At 36.0% G+C, this 15,037-nt stretch overlaps 1 protein-coding gene and 1 non-coding gene across 2 annotated transcripts in view; one reads left to right on the top strand and one right to left on the bottom strand.

Annotated features, from left to right (window-relative positions):
• The window catches only part of LOC137389641 (protein IWS1 homolog), a 185,136-nt gene that overhangs the window by 152,901 nt on the left and 17,198 nt on the right, over positions 1–15,037 (top strand). The window lies entirely within an intron of this gene.
• On the bottom strand, positions 6,784–6,867 carry Trnad-guc (transfer RNA aspartic acid (anticodon GUC)). Its single transcript is given in 2 exon segments — positions 6,784–6,818; positions 6,831–6,867. It is a non-coding gene; the product is annotated as a tRNA-Asp (tRNA).

The following is a 15,037-nucleotide window of genomic DNA, read 5'->3' as shown; positions in this document are numbered from 1 at the left end:
TGTTAGCTGTTCGCGTATTAATCATTAAGAACTTAAGCTAAATCATACAAAGTCAAATATCTTAATGGCAAAAATTTTAGCCGATCTTCATATTAACATAATTTCCGGAAACAACGAAAATAAACATATCTCACCATTCTTTAGCTGATCCCACACACCTCCAGCCAGTCGTACTTTTATTACCAAATTCTATATAATGCTAACCATTAAAATATAATCTCTTTAAATACACCCTTTCGATGAATCTTTCCAAAGTTATTGCTAAGTCGATCATTTTCTTTCGCCTTTGGAGAATTCGATTAGCTTGGCATGTTCGTAAAATGTGTATCATTGCCTTCACACGGCTGATGAAGACTTGAATGTAAAGCAGAGTGGCGCAGTGGAAGCGTGCTGGGCCCATAACCCAGAGGTCGGTGGATCGAAACCACTCTCTGCTAGATCTAACAATTACTAGGTGTGAGCTTTTTCAAAAAGAGAGATTTTCAAGTTGCGCATGAGTAAGTTTGAGGCGTATTTACAGCAATATTTTTGAATATTAATAAAAAATCATTGAGATACAAGTTTTAATTTATATGGAAAGGTAAGTCTGTTTCTTAAAATAATAGTTTTACAAAACTCTCCGTGTCGGGGAATTGAACCCCGGTCTCCCGCGAGCTGCTTCGCATGACAGGCGGGGATACTCACCACTATACTAACATAGATTTCTTGCTGCATGTACTCTATCTGCCATAATTTTGATGTCAAAATATGTAAAAATGTGTTTTTTGTAGCTGATGTTGTCAATCATTTGTGTTTTCCGTTAACTAAACCTGAAGTTTAAAAAAAACAAAATAGGTCAACACAAAGGTATTATTTTAAACGGAACAAATGAGAGACAATCTATGTTAGCTGTTCGCGTATTAATCATTAAGAACTTAAGCTAAATCATACAAAGTCAAATATCTTAATGGCAAAAAGTTTAGCCGATCTTCATATTAACATAATTTCCGGAAACAACGAAAATAAACATATCTCACCATTCTTTAGCTCATCCCACACCCCTCTAGCAAGTCGTACTTTTATTACCAAATTCTATATAATGCTAACCATTAAAATATAATCTCTTTAAATCAACCCTTTCGATGAATCTTTCCAAAGTTATTGCTAAGTCGATCATTTTCTTTCGCCTTTGGAGAATTCGATTAGCTTGGCGTGTTCGTAAAATGTGTATTATTGCCTTCACACGGCTGATGAAGACTTGAATGTAAAGCAGAGTGGCGCAGTGGAAGCGTGCTGGGCCCATAACCCAGAGGTCGGTGGATCGAAACCACTCTCTGCTAGATCTAGCAATTACTAGGTGTGAGCTTTTTCAAAAAGAGAGATTTTCAAGTTGCGCATGAGTAAGTTTGAGGCGTATTTACAGCAATATTTTTGAACGTTAAGGAAAAATCATTTAGATACAAGTTTTATTTTATATAGAAAAGTAAGTCTGTTTCTTAAAATAATAGTTTTGCAAAACTCTCCGTGTCGGGAATTGAACCCCGGTCTCCCGCGAGCTGCTTCGCATGACAGGCGGGGATACTCACCACTATACTAACACGGATTTCTTGCTGCATGTACTCTATCTGCCATAATTTTGATGTCAAAATATGTAAAAATATGTGTTTTGTAGCTGATGTTGTCAATCATTTGTGTTTTCCGTTATCTAAACCTGAAGTTTAAAAAAAACAAAATAGGTCAACGCAAAGGTATTATTTTAAACGGAACAAATGAGAGACAATCTATGTTAGCTGTTCGCGTATTAATCATTAAGAACTTAAGCTAAATCATACAAAGTCAAATATCTTAATGGCAAAAAGTTTAGCCGATCTTCATATTAACATAATTTCCGGAAACAACGAAAATAAACATATCTCACCATTCTTTAGCTGATCCCACACCCCTCTAGCAAGTCGTACTTTTATTACCAAATTCTATATAATGCTAACCATTAAAATATAATCTCTTTAAATCAACCCTTTCGATGAATCTTTCCAAAGTTATTGCTAAGTCGATCATTTTCTTTCGCCTTTGGAGAATTCGATTAGCTTGGCGTGTTCGTAAAATGTGTATTATTGCCTTCACACGGCTGATGAAGACTTGAATGTAAAGCAGAGTGGTGCAGTGGAAGCGTGCTGGGCCCATAACCCAGAGGTCGGTGGATCGAAACCACTCTGCTAGATCTAGCAATTACTAGGTGTGAGCTTTTTCAAAACGAGAGATTTTCAAGTTGCGCATGAGTAAGTTTGAGGCGTATTTACAGCAATATTTTTGAACGTTAAGGAAAAATCATTTAGATACAAGTTTTATTTTATATGGAAAGGAAAGTCTGTTTCTTAAAATAATAGTTTTGCAAAACTCTCCGTGTCGGGAATTGAACCCCGGTCTCCCGCGAGCTGCTTCGCATAACAGGCGGGGATACTCACCACTATACTAACACGGATTTCTTGCTGCATGTACTCTATCTGCCATAATTTTGATGTCAAAATATGTAAAAATATGTGTTTTGTAGCTGATGTTGTCAATCATTTGTGTTTTCCGTTATCTAAACCTGAAGTTTAAAAAAAAACAAAATAGGTCAACGCAAAGGTATTATTTTAAACGGAACAAATGAGAGACAATCTATGTTAGCTGTTCGCGTATTAATCATTAAGAACTTAAGCTAAATCATACAAAGTCAAATATCTTAATGGCAAAAAGTTTAGCCGATCTTCATATTAACATAATTTCCGGAAACAACGAAAATAAACATATCTCACCATTCTTTAGCTCATCCCACACCCCTCTAGCAAGTCGTACTTTTATTAGCAAATTCTATATAATGCTAACCATTAAAATATAATCTCTTTAAATCAACCCTTTCGATGAATCTTTCCAAAGTTATTGCTAAGTCGATCATTTTCTTTCGCCTTTGGAGAATTCGATTAGCTTGGCATGTTCGTAAAATGTGTATCATTGCCTTCACACGGCTGATGAAGACTTGAATGTAAAGCAGAGTGGCGCAGTGGAAGCGTGCTGGGCCCATAACCCAGAGGTCGGTGGATCGAAACCACTCTCTGCTAGATCTAGCAATTACTAGGTGTGAGCTTTTTCATAAAGAGAGATTTTCAAGTTGCGCATGAGTAAGTTTGAGGCGTATTTACAGCAATATTTTTGAACGTTAAGGAAAAATCATTTAGATACAAGTTTTATTTTATATGGAAAGGTAAGTCTGTTTCTTAAAATAATAGTTTTGCAAAACTCTCCGTGTCGGGAATTGAACCCCGGTCTCCAGCGAGCTGCTTCGCATGATAGGCGGGGATACTCACCACTATACTAACACGGATTTCTTGCTGCATGTACTCTATCTGCCATAATTTTGATGTCAAAATATGTAAAAATGTGTTTTTTGTAGCTGATGTTGTCAATCATTTGTGTTTTCCGTTATCTAAACCTGAAGTTTAAAAAAACAAAATAGGTCAACACAAAGGTATTATTTTAAACGGAACAAATGAGAGACAATCTATGTTAGCTGTTCGCGTATTAATCATTAAGAACTTAAGCTAAATCATACAAAGTCAAATATCTTAATGGCAAAAATTTTAGCCGATCTTCATATTAACATAATTTCCGGAAACAACGAAAATAAACATATCTCACCATTCTTTAGCTGATCCCACACACCTCCAGCCAGTCGTACTTTTATTACCAAATTCTATATAATGCTAACCATTAAAATATAATCTCTTTAAATACACCCTTTCGATGAATCTTTCCAAAGTTATTGCTAAGTCGATCATTTTCTTTCGCCTTTGGAGAATTCGATTAGCTTGGCATGTTCGTAAAATGTGTATCATTGCCTTCACACGGCTGATGAAGACTTGAATGTAAAGCAGAGTGGCGCAGTGGAAGCGTGCTGGGCCCATAACCCAGAGGTCGGTGGATCGAAACCACTCTCTGCTAGATCTAACAATTACTAGGTGTGAGCTTTTTCAAAAAGAGAGATTTTCAAGTTGCGCATGAGTAAGTTTGAGGCGTATTTACAGCAATATTTTTGAATATTAATAAAAAATCATTGAGATACAAGTTTTAATTTATATGGAAAGGTAAGTCTGTTTCTTAAAATAATAGTTTTACAAAACTCTCCGTGTCGGGGAATTGAACCCCGGTCTCCCGCGAGCTGCTTCGCATGACAGGCGGGGATACTCACCACTATACTAACATAGATTTCTTGCTGCATGTACTCTATCTGCCATAATTTTGATGTCAAAATATGTAAAAATGTGTTTTTTGTAGCTGATGTTGTCAATCATTTGTGTTTTCCGTTAACTAAACCTGAAGTTTAAAAAAAACAAAATAGGTCAACACAAAGGTATTATTTTAAACGGAACAAATGAGAGACAATCTATGTTAGCTGTTCGCGTATTAATCATTAAGAACTTAAGCTAAATCATACAAAGTCAAATATCTTAATGGCAAAAAGTTTAGCCGATCTTCATATTAACATAATTTCCGGAAACAACGAAAATAAACATATCTCACCATTCTTTAGCTCATCCCACACCCCTCTAGCAAGTCGTACTTTTATTACCAAATTCTATATAATGCTAACCATTAAAATATAATCTCTTTAAATCAACCCTTTCGATGAATCTTTCCAAAGTTATTGCTAAGTCGATCATTTTCTTTCGCCTTTGGAGAATTCGATTAGCTTGGCGTGTTCGTAAAATGTGTATTATTGCCTTCACACGGCTGATGAAGACTTGAATGTAAAGCAGAGTGGCGCAGTGGAAGCGTGCTGGGCCCATAACCCAGAGGTCGGTGGATCGAAACCACTCTCTGCTAGATCTAGCAATTACTAGGTGTGAGCTTTTTCAAAAAGAGAGATTTTCAAGTTGCGCATGAGTAAGTTTGAGGCGTATTTACAGCAATATTTTTGAACGTTAAGGAAAAATCATTTAGATACAAGTTTTATTTTATATAGAAAAGTAAGTCTGTTTCTTAAAATAATAGTTTTGCAAAACTCTCCGTGTCGGGAATTGAACCCCGGTCTCCCGCGAGCTGCTTCGCATGACAGGCGGGGATACTCACCACTATACTAACACGGATTTCTTGCTGCATGTACTCTATCTGCCATAATTTTGATGTCAAAATATGTAAAAATATGTGTTTTGTAGCTGATGTTGTCAATCATTTGTGTTTTCCGTTATCTAAACCTGAAGTTTAAAAAAAACAAAATAGGTCAACGCAAAGGTATTATTTTAAACGGAACAAATGAGAGACAATCTATGTTAGCTGTTCGCGTATTAATCATTAAGAACTTAAGCTAAATCATACAAAGTCAAATATCTTAATGGCAAAAAGTTTAGCCGATCTTCATATTAACATAATTTCCGGAAACAACGAAAATAAACATATCTCACCATTCTTTAGCTCATCCCACACCCCTCTAGCAAGTCGTACTTTTATTACCAAATTCTATATAATGCTAACCATTAAAATATAATCTCTTTAAATCAACCCTTTCGATGAATCTTTCCAAAGTTATTGCTAAGTCGATCATTTTCTTTCGCCTTTGGAGAATTCGATTAGCTTGGCGTGTTCGTAAAATGTGTATTATTGCCTTCACACGGCTGATGAAGACTTGAATGTAAAGCAGAGTGGTGCAGTGGAAGTGTGCTGGGCCCATAACCCAGAGGTCGGTGGATCGAAACCACTCTGCTAGATCTAGCAATTACTAGGTGTGAGCTTTTTCAAAAAGAGAGATTTTCAAGTTGCGCATGAGTAAGTTTGAGGCGTATTTACAGCAATATTTTTGAACGTTAAGGAAAAATCATTTAGATACAAGTTTTATTTTATATGGAAAGGTAAGTCTGTTTCTTAAAATAATAGTTTTGCAAAACTCTCCGTGTCGGGAATTGAACCCCGGTCTCCCACGAGCTGCTTCGCATGACAGGCGGGGATACTCACCACTATACTAACACGGATTTCTTGCTGCATGTACTCTATCTGCCATAATTTTGATGTCAAAATATGTAAAAATATGTTTTTTGTAGCTGATGTTGTCAATCATTTGTGTTTTCCGTTATCTAAACCTGAAGTTTAAAAAAAAACAAAATAGGTCAACGCAAAGGTATTATTTTAAACGGAACAAATGAGAGACAATCTATGTTAGCTGTTCGCGTATTAATCATTAAGAACTTAAGCTAAATCATACAAAGTCAAATATCTTAATGGCAAAAAGTTTAGCCGATCTTCATATTAACATAAATTCCGGAAACAACGAAAATAAACATATCTCACCATTCTTTAGCTCATCCCACACCCCTCTAGCAAGTCGTACTTTTATTACCAAATTCTATATAATGCTAACCATTAAAATATAATCTCTTTAAATCAACCCTTTCGATGAATCTTTCCAAAGTTATTGCTAAGTCGATCATTTTCTTTCGCCTTTGGAGAATTCGATTAGCTTGGCGTGTTCGTAAAATGTGTATTATTGCCTTCACACGGCTGATGAAGATTTGAATGTAAAGCAGAGTGGCGCAGTGGAAGCGTGCTGGGCCCATAACCCAGAGGTCGGTGGATTGAAACCACTCTCTGCTAGATCTAACAATTACTAGGTGTGAGCTTTTTCAAAAAGAGAGATTTTCAAGTTGCGCATGAGTAAGTTTGAGGCGTATTTACAGCAATATTTTTGAATGTTAAGGAAAAATCATTGAGATACAAGTTTTATTTTATATGGAAAGGTAAGTCTGTTTCTTAAAATAATAGTTTTGCAAAACTCTCCGTGTCGGGGAATTGAACCCCGGTCTCCCGCGAGCTTCTTCGCATGACAGGCGGGGATACTCACCACTATACTAACACGGATTTCTTGCTGCATGTACTCTATCTGCCATAATTTTGATGTCAAAATATGTAAAAATATGTGTTTTGTAGCTGATGTTGTCAATCATTTGTGTTTTCCGTTATCTAAACCTGAAGTTTAAAAAAAACAAAATAGGTCAACACAAAGGTATTATTTTAAACGGAACAAATGAGAGACAATCTATGTTAGCCGTTCGCGTATTAATCATTAAGAACTTAAGCTAAATCATACAAAGTCAAATATCTTAATGGCAAAAAGTTTAGCCGATCTTCATATTAACATAATTTCCGGAAACAACGAAAATAAACATATCTCACCATTCTTTAGCTGATCCCACACCCCTCTAGCAAGTCGTACTTTTATTACCAAATTCTATATAATGCTAACCATTAAAATATAATCTCTTTAAATCAACCCTTTCGATGAATCTTTCCAAAGTTATTGCTAAGTCGATCATTTTCTTTCGCCTTTGGAGAATTCGATTAGCTTGGCGTGTTCGTAAAATGTGTATTATTGCCTTCACACGGCTGATGAAGACTTGAATGTAAAGCAGAGTGGTGCAGTGGAAGCGTGCTGGGCCCATAACCCAGAGGTCGGTGGATCGAAACCACTCTGCTAGATCTAGCAATTACTAGGTGTGAGCTTTTTCAAAACGAGAGATTTTCAAGTTGCGCATGAGTAAGTTTGAGGCGTATTTACAGCAATATTTTTGAACGTTAAGGAAAAATCATTTAGATACAAGTTTTATTTTATATGGAAAGGAAAGTCTGTTTCTTAAAATAATAGTTTTGCAAAACTCTCCGTGTCGGGAATTGAACCCCGGTCTCCCGCGAGCTGCTTCGCATAACAGGCGGGGATACTCACCACTATACTAACACGGATTTCTTGCTGCATGTACTCTATCTGCCATAATTTTGATGTCAAAATATGTAAAAATATGTGTTTTGTAGCTGATGTTGTCAATCATTTGTGTTTTCCGTTATCTAAACCTGAAGTTTAAAAAAAAACAAAATAGGTCAACGCAAAGGTATTATTTTAAACGGAACAAATGAGAGACAATCTATGTTAGCTGTTCGCGTATTAATCATTAAGAACTTAAGCTAAATCATACAAAGTCAAATATCTTAATGGCAAAAAGTTTAGCCGATCTTCATATTAACATAATTTCCGGAAACAACGAAAATAAACATATCTCACCATTCTTTAGCTCATCCCACACCCCTCTAGCAAGTCGTACTTTTATTACCAAATTCTATATAATGCTAACCATTAAAATATAATCTCTTTAAATCAACCCTTTCGATGAATCTTTCCAAAGTTATTGCTAAGTCGATCATTTTCTTTCGCCTTTGGAGAATTCGATTAGCTTGGCGTGTTCGTAAAATGTGTATTATTGCCTTCACACGGCTGATGAAGACTTGAATGTAAAGCAGAGTGGTGCAGTGGAAGCGTGCTGGGCCCATAACCCAGAGGTCGGTGGATCGAAACCACTCTGCTAGATCTAGCAATTACTAGGTGTGAGCTTTTTCAAAACGAGAGATTTTCAAGTTGCGCATGAGTAAGTTTGAGGCGTATTTACAGCAATATTTTTGAACGTTAAGGAAAAATCATTTAGATACAAGTTTTATTTTATATGGAAAGGAAAGTCTGTTTCTTAAAATAATAGTTTTGCAAAACTCTCCGTGTCGGGAATTGAACCCCGGTCTCCCGCGAGCTGCTTCGCATGACAGGCGGGGATACTCACCACTATACTAACACGGATTTCTTGCTGCATGTACTCTATCTGCCATAATTTTGATGTCAAAATATGTAAAAATATGTGTTTTGTAGCTGATGTTGTCAATCATTTGTGTTTTCCGTTATCTAAACCTGAAGTTTAAAAAAAAACAAAATAGGTCAACGCAAAGGTATTATTTTAAACGGAACAAATGAGAGACAATCTATGTTAGCTGTTCGCGTATTAATCATTAAGAACTTAAGCTAAATCATACAAAGTCAAATATCTTAATGGCAAAAAGTTTAGCCGATCTTCATATTAACATAATTTCCGGAAACAACGAAAATAAACATATCTCACCATTCTTTAGCTCATCCCACACCCCTCTAGCAAGTCGTACTTTTATTACCAAATTCTATATAATGCTAACCATTAAAATATAATCTCTTTAAATCAACCCTTTCGATGAATCTTTCCAAAGTTATTGCTAAGTCGATCATTTTCTTTCGCCTTTGGAGAATTCGATTAGCTTGGCGTGTTCGTAAAATGTGTATTATTGCCTTCACACGGCTGATGAAGACTTGGATGTAAAGCAGAGTGGCGCAGTGGAAGCGTGCTGGGCCCATAACCCAGAGGTCGGTGGATCGAAACCACTCTGCTAGATCTAGCAATTACTAGGTGTGAGCTTTTTCAAAAAGAGAGATTTTCAAGTTGCGCATGAGTAAGTTTGAGGCGTATTTACAGCAATATTATTGAACGTTAAGGAAAAATCATTTAGATACAAGTTTTATTTTATATGGAAAGGTAAGTCTGTTTCTTAAAATAATAGTTTTGCAAAACTCTCCGTGTCGGGAATTAACCCCGGTCTCCCGCGAGCTGCTTCGCATGACAGGCGGGGATACTCACCACTATACTAACACGGATTTCTTGCTGCATGTACTCTATCTGCCATAATTTTGATGTCAAAATATGTAAAAATATGTGTTTTGTAGCTGATGTTGTCAATCATTTGTGTTTTCCGTTATCTAAACCTGAAGTTTAAAAAAAAACAAAATAGGTCAACGCAAAGGTATTATTTTAAACGGAACAAATGAGAGACAATCTATGTTAGCTGTTCGCGTATTAATCATTAAGAACTTAAGCTAAATCATACAAAGTCAAATATCTTAATGGCAAAAAGTTTAGCCGATCTTCATATTAACATAATTTCCGGAAACAACGAAAATAAACATATCTCACCATTCTTTAGCTCATCCCACACCCCTCTAGCAAGTCGTACTTTTATTACCAAATTCTATATAATGCTAACCATTAAAATATAATCTCTTTAAATCAACCCTTTCGATGAATCTTTCCAAAGTTATTGCTAAGTCGATCATTTTCTTTCGCCTTTGGAGAATTCGATTAGCTTGGCGTGTTCGTAAAATGTGTATTATTGCCTTCACACGGCTGATGAAGACTTGAATGTAAAGCAGAGTGGCGCAGTGGAAGCGTGCTGGGCCCATAACCCAGAGGTCGGTGGATCGAAACCACTCTGCTAGATCTAGCAATTACTAGGTGTGAGCTTTTTCAAAAAGAGAGATTTTCAAGTTGCGCATGAGTAAGTTTGAGGCGTATTTACAGCAATATTTTTGAACGTTAAGGAAAAATCATTTAGATACAAGTTTTATTTTATATGGAAAGGTAAGTCTGTTTCTTAAAATAATAGTTTTGCAAAACTCTCCGTGTCGGGAATTGAACCCCGGTCTCCCGCGAGCTGCTTCGCATAACAGGCGGGGATACTCACCACTATACTAACACGGATTTCTTGCTGCATGTACTCTATCTGCCATAATTTTGATGTCAAAATATGTAAAAATATGTTTTTTGTAGCTGATGTTGTCAATCATTTGTGTTTTCCGTTATCTAAACCTGAAGTTTAAAAAAAACAAAATAGGTCAACACAAAGGTATTATTTTAAACGGAACAAATGAGAGACAATCTATGTTAGCCGTTCGCGTATTAATCATTAAGAACTTAAGCTAAATCATACAAAGTCAAATATCTTAATGGCAAAAAGTTTAGCCGATCTTCATATTAACATAATTTCCGGAAACAACGAAAATAAACATATCTCACCATTCTTTAGCTGATCCCACACCCCTCTAGCAAGTCGTACTTTTATTACCAAATTCTATATAATGCTAACCATTAAAATATAATCTCTTTAAATCAACCCTTTCGATGAATCTTTCCAAAGTTATTGCTAAGTCGATCATTTTCTTTCGCCTTTGGAGAATTCGATTAGCTTGGCGTGTTCGTAAAATGTGTATTATTGCCTTCACACGGCTGATGAAGACTTGAATGTAAAGCAGAGTGGTGCAGTGGAAGCGTGCTGGGCCCATAACCCAGAGGTCGGTGGATCGAAACCACTCTGCTAGATCTAGCAATTACTAGGTGTGAGCTTTTTCAAAAAGAGAGATTTTCAAGTTGCGCATGAGTAAGTTTGAGGCGTATTTACAGCAATATTTTTGAATATTAATAAAAAATCATTGAGATACAAGTTTTATTTTATATGGAAAGGTAAGTCTGTTTCTTAAAATAATAGTTTTACAAAACTCTCCGTGTCGGGGAATTGAACCCCGGTCTCCCGCGAGCTGCTTCGCATGACAGGCGGGGATACTCACCACTATACTAACATAGATTTCTTGCTGCATGTACTCTATCTGCCATAATTTTGATGTAAAAATATGTAAAAATGTGTTTTTTGTAGCTGATGTTGTAAATCATTTGTGTTTTCCGTTATCTAAACCTGAAGTTTAAAAAAACAAAATAGGTCAACACAAAGGTATTATTTTAAACGGAACAAATGAGAGACAATCTATGTTAGCTGTTCGCGTATTAATCATTAAGAACTTAAGCTAAATCATACAAAGTCAAATATCTTAATGGCAAAAAGTTTAGCCGATCTTCATATTAACATAATTTCCGGAAACAACGAAAATAAACATATCTCACCATTCTTTAGCTCATCCCACACCCCTCTAGCAAGTCGTACTTTTATTAGCAAATTCTATATAATGCTAACCATTAAAATATAATCTCTTTAAATCAACCCTTTCGATGAATCTTTCCAAAGTTATTGCTAAGTCGATCATTTTCTTTCGCCTTTGGAGAATTCGATTAGCTTGGCATGTTCGTAAAATGTGTATCATTGCCTTCACACGGCTGATGAAGACTTGAATGTAAAGCAGAGTGGCGCAGTGGAAGCGTGCTGGGCCCATAACCCAGAGGTCGGTGGATCGAAACCACTCTCTGCTAGATCTAGCAATTACTAGGTGTGAGCTTTTTCATAAAGAGAGATTTTCAAGTTGCGCATGAGTAAGTTTGAGGCGTATTTACAGCAATATTTTTGAACGTTAAGGAAAAATCATTTAGATACAAGTTTTATTTTATATGGAAAGGTAAGTCTGTTTCTTAAAATAATAGTTTTGCAAAACTCTCCGTGTCGGGAATTGAACCCCGGTCTCCAGCGAGCTGCTTCGCATGATAGGCGGGGATACTCACCACTATACTAACACGGATTTCTTGCTGCATGTACTCTATCTGCCATAATTTTGATGTCAAAATATGTAAAAATGTGTTTTTTGTAGCTGATGTTGTCAATCATTTGTGTTTTCCGTTATCTAAACCTGAAGTTTAAAAAAACAAAATAGGTCAACACAAAGGTATTATTTTAAACGGAACAAATGAGAGACAATCTATGTTAGCTGTTCGCGTATTAATCATTAAGAACTTAAGCTAAATCATACAAAGTCAAATATCTTAATGGCAAAAAGTTTAGCCGATCTTCATATTAACATAATTTCCGGAAACAACGAAAATAAACATATCTCACCATTCTTTAGCTCATCCCACACCCCTCTAGCAAGTCGTACTTTTATTACCAAATTCTATATAATGCTAACCATTAAAATATAATCTCTTTAAATCAACCCTTTCGATGAATCTTTCCAAAGTTATTGCTAAGTCGATCATTTTCTTTCGCCTTTGGAGAATTCGATTAGCTTGGCGTGTTCGTAAAATGTGTATTATTGCCTTCACACGGCTGATGAAGACTTGAATGTAAAGCAGAGTGGCGCAGTGGAAGCGTGCTGGGCCCATAACCCAGAGGTCGGTGGATCGAAACCACTCTCTGCTAGATCTAGCAATTACTAGGTGTGAGCTTTTTCAAAAAGAGAGATTTTCAAGTTGCGCATGAGTAAGTTTGAGGCGTATTTACAGCAATATTTTTGAACGTTAAGGAAAAATCATTTAGATACAAGTTTTATTTTATATGGAAAGGTAAGTCTGTTTCTTAAAATAATAGTTTTGCAAAACTCTCTGTGTCGGGAATTGAACCCCGGTCTCCAGCGAGCTGCTTCGCATGATAGGCGGGGATACTCACCACTATACTAACATAGATTTCTTGCTGCATGTACTCTATCTGCCATAATTTTGATGTCAAAATATGTAAAAATATGTGTTTTTTGTAGCTGATGTTGTCAATCATTTGTGTTTTCCGTTATCTAAACCTGAAGTTTAAAAAAAACAAAATAGGTCAACGCAAAGGTATTATTTTAAACGGAACAAATGAGAGACAATCTATGTTAGCTGTTCGCGTATTAATCATTAAGAACTTAAGCTAAATCATACAAAGTCAAATATCTTAATGGCAAAAAGTTTAGCCGATCTTCATATTAACATAATTTCCGGAAACAACGAAAATAAACATATCTCACCATTCTTTAGCTCATCCCACACCCCTCTAGCAAGTCGTACTTTTATTACCAAATTCTATATAATGCTAACCATTAAAATATAATCTCTTTAAATCAACCCTTTCGATGAATCTTTCCAAAGTTATTGCTAAGTCGATCATTTTCTTTCGCCTTTGGAGAATTCGATTAGCTTGGCGTGTTCGTAAAATGTGTATTATTGCCTTCACACGGCTGATGAAGACTTGAATGTAAAGCAGAGTGGTGCAGTGGAAGTGTGCTGGGCCCATAACCCAGAGGTCGGTGGATCGAAACCACTCTGCTAGATCTAGCAATTACTAGGTGTGAGCTTTTTCAAAAAGAGAGATTTTCAAGTTGCGCATGAGTAAGTTTGAGGCGTATTTACAGCAATATTTTTGAACGTTAAGGAAAAATCATTTAGATACAAGTTTTATTTTATATGGAAAGGTAAGTCTGTTTCTTAAAATAATAGTTTTGCAAAACTCTCCGTGTCGGGAATTGAACCCCGGTCTCCCGCGAGCTGCTTCGCATGACAGGCGGGGATACTCACCACTATACTAACACGGATTTCTTGCTGCATGTACTCTATCTGCCATAATTTTGATGTCAAAATATGTAAAAATATGTTTTTTGTAGCTGATGTTGTCAATCATTTGTGTTTTCCGTTATCTAAACCTGAAGTTTAAAAAAAAACAAAATAGGTCAACGCAAAGGTATTATTTTAAACGGAACAAATGAGAGACAATCTATGTTAGCTGTTCGCGTATTAATCATTAAGAACTTAAGCTAAATCATACAAAGTCAAATATCTTAATGGCAAAAAGTTTAGCCGATCTTCATATTAACATAAATTCCGGAAACAACGAAAATAAACATATCTCACCATTCTTTAGCTCATCCCACACCCCTCTAGCAAGTCGTACTTTTATTACCAAATTCTATATAATGCTAACCATTAAAATATAATCTCTTTAAATCAACCCTTTCGATGAATCTTTCCAAAGTTATTGCTAAGTCGATCATTTTCTTTCGCCTTTGGAGAATTCGATTAGCTTGGCGTGTTCGTAAAATGTGTATTATTGCCTTCACACGGCTGATGAAGACTTGAATGTAAAGCAGAGTGGTGCAGTGGAAGCGTGCTGGGCCCATAACCCAGAGGTCGGTGGATCGAAACCACTCTGCTAGATCTAGCAATTACTAGGTGTGAGCTTTTTCAAAACGAGAGATTTTCAAGTTGCGCATGAGTAAGTTTGAGGCGTATTTACAGCAATATTTTTGAACGTTAAGGAAAAATCATTTAGATACAAGTTTTATTTTATATGGAAAGGAAAGTCTGTTTCTTAAAATAATAGTTTTGCAAAACTCTCCGTGTCGGGAATTGAACCCCGGTCTCCCGCGAGCTGCTTCGCATGACAGGCGGGGATACTCACCACTATACTAACACGGATTTCTTGCTGCATGTACTCTATCTGCCATAATTTTGATGTCAAAATATGTAAAAATATGTGTTTTGTAGCTGATGTTGTCAATCATTTGTGTTTTCCGTTATCTAAACCTGAAGTTTAAAAAAAAACAAAATAGGTCAACGCAAAGGTATTATTTTAAACGGAACAAATGAGAGACAATCTATGTTAGCTGTTCGTGTATTAATCATTAAGAACTTAAGCTAAATCATACAAAGTCAAATATCTTAATGGC

The sequence above is a fragment of the Watersipora subatra genome, chromosome 3 (assembly GCF_963576615.1).
Source record: "Watersipora subatra chromosome 3, tzWatSuba1.1, whole genome shotgun sequence".
NCBI classification, from domain to species: Eukaryota; Metazoa; Bryozoa; class Gymnolaemata; order Cheilostomatida; family Watersiporidae; genus Watersipora; species Watersipora subatra.
This window is presented reverse-complemented; position numbering and strand designations above follow the sequence as displayed.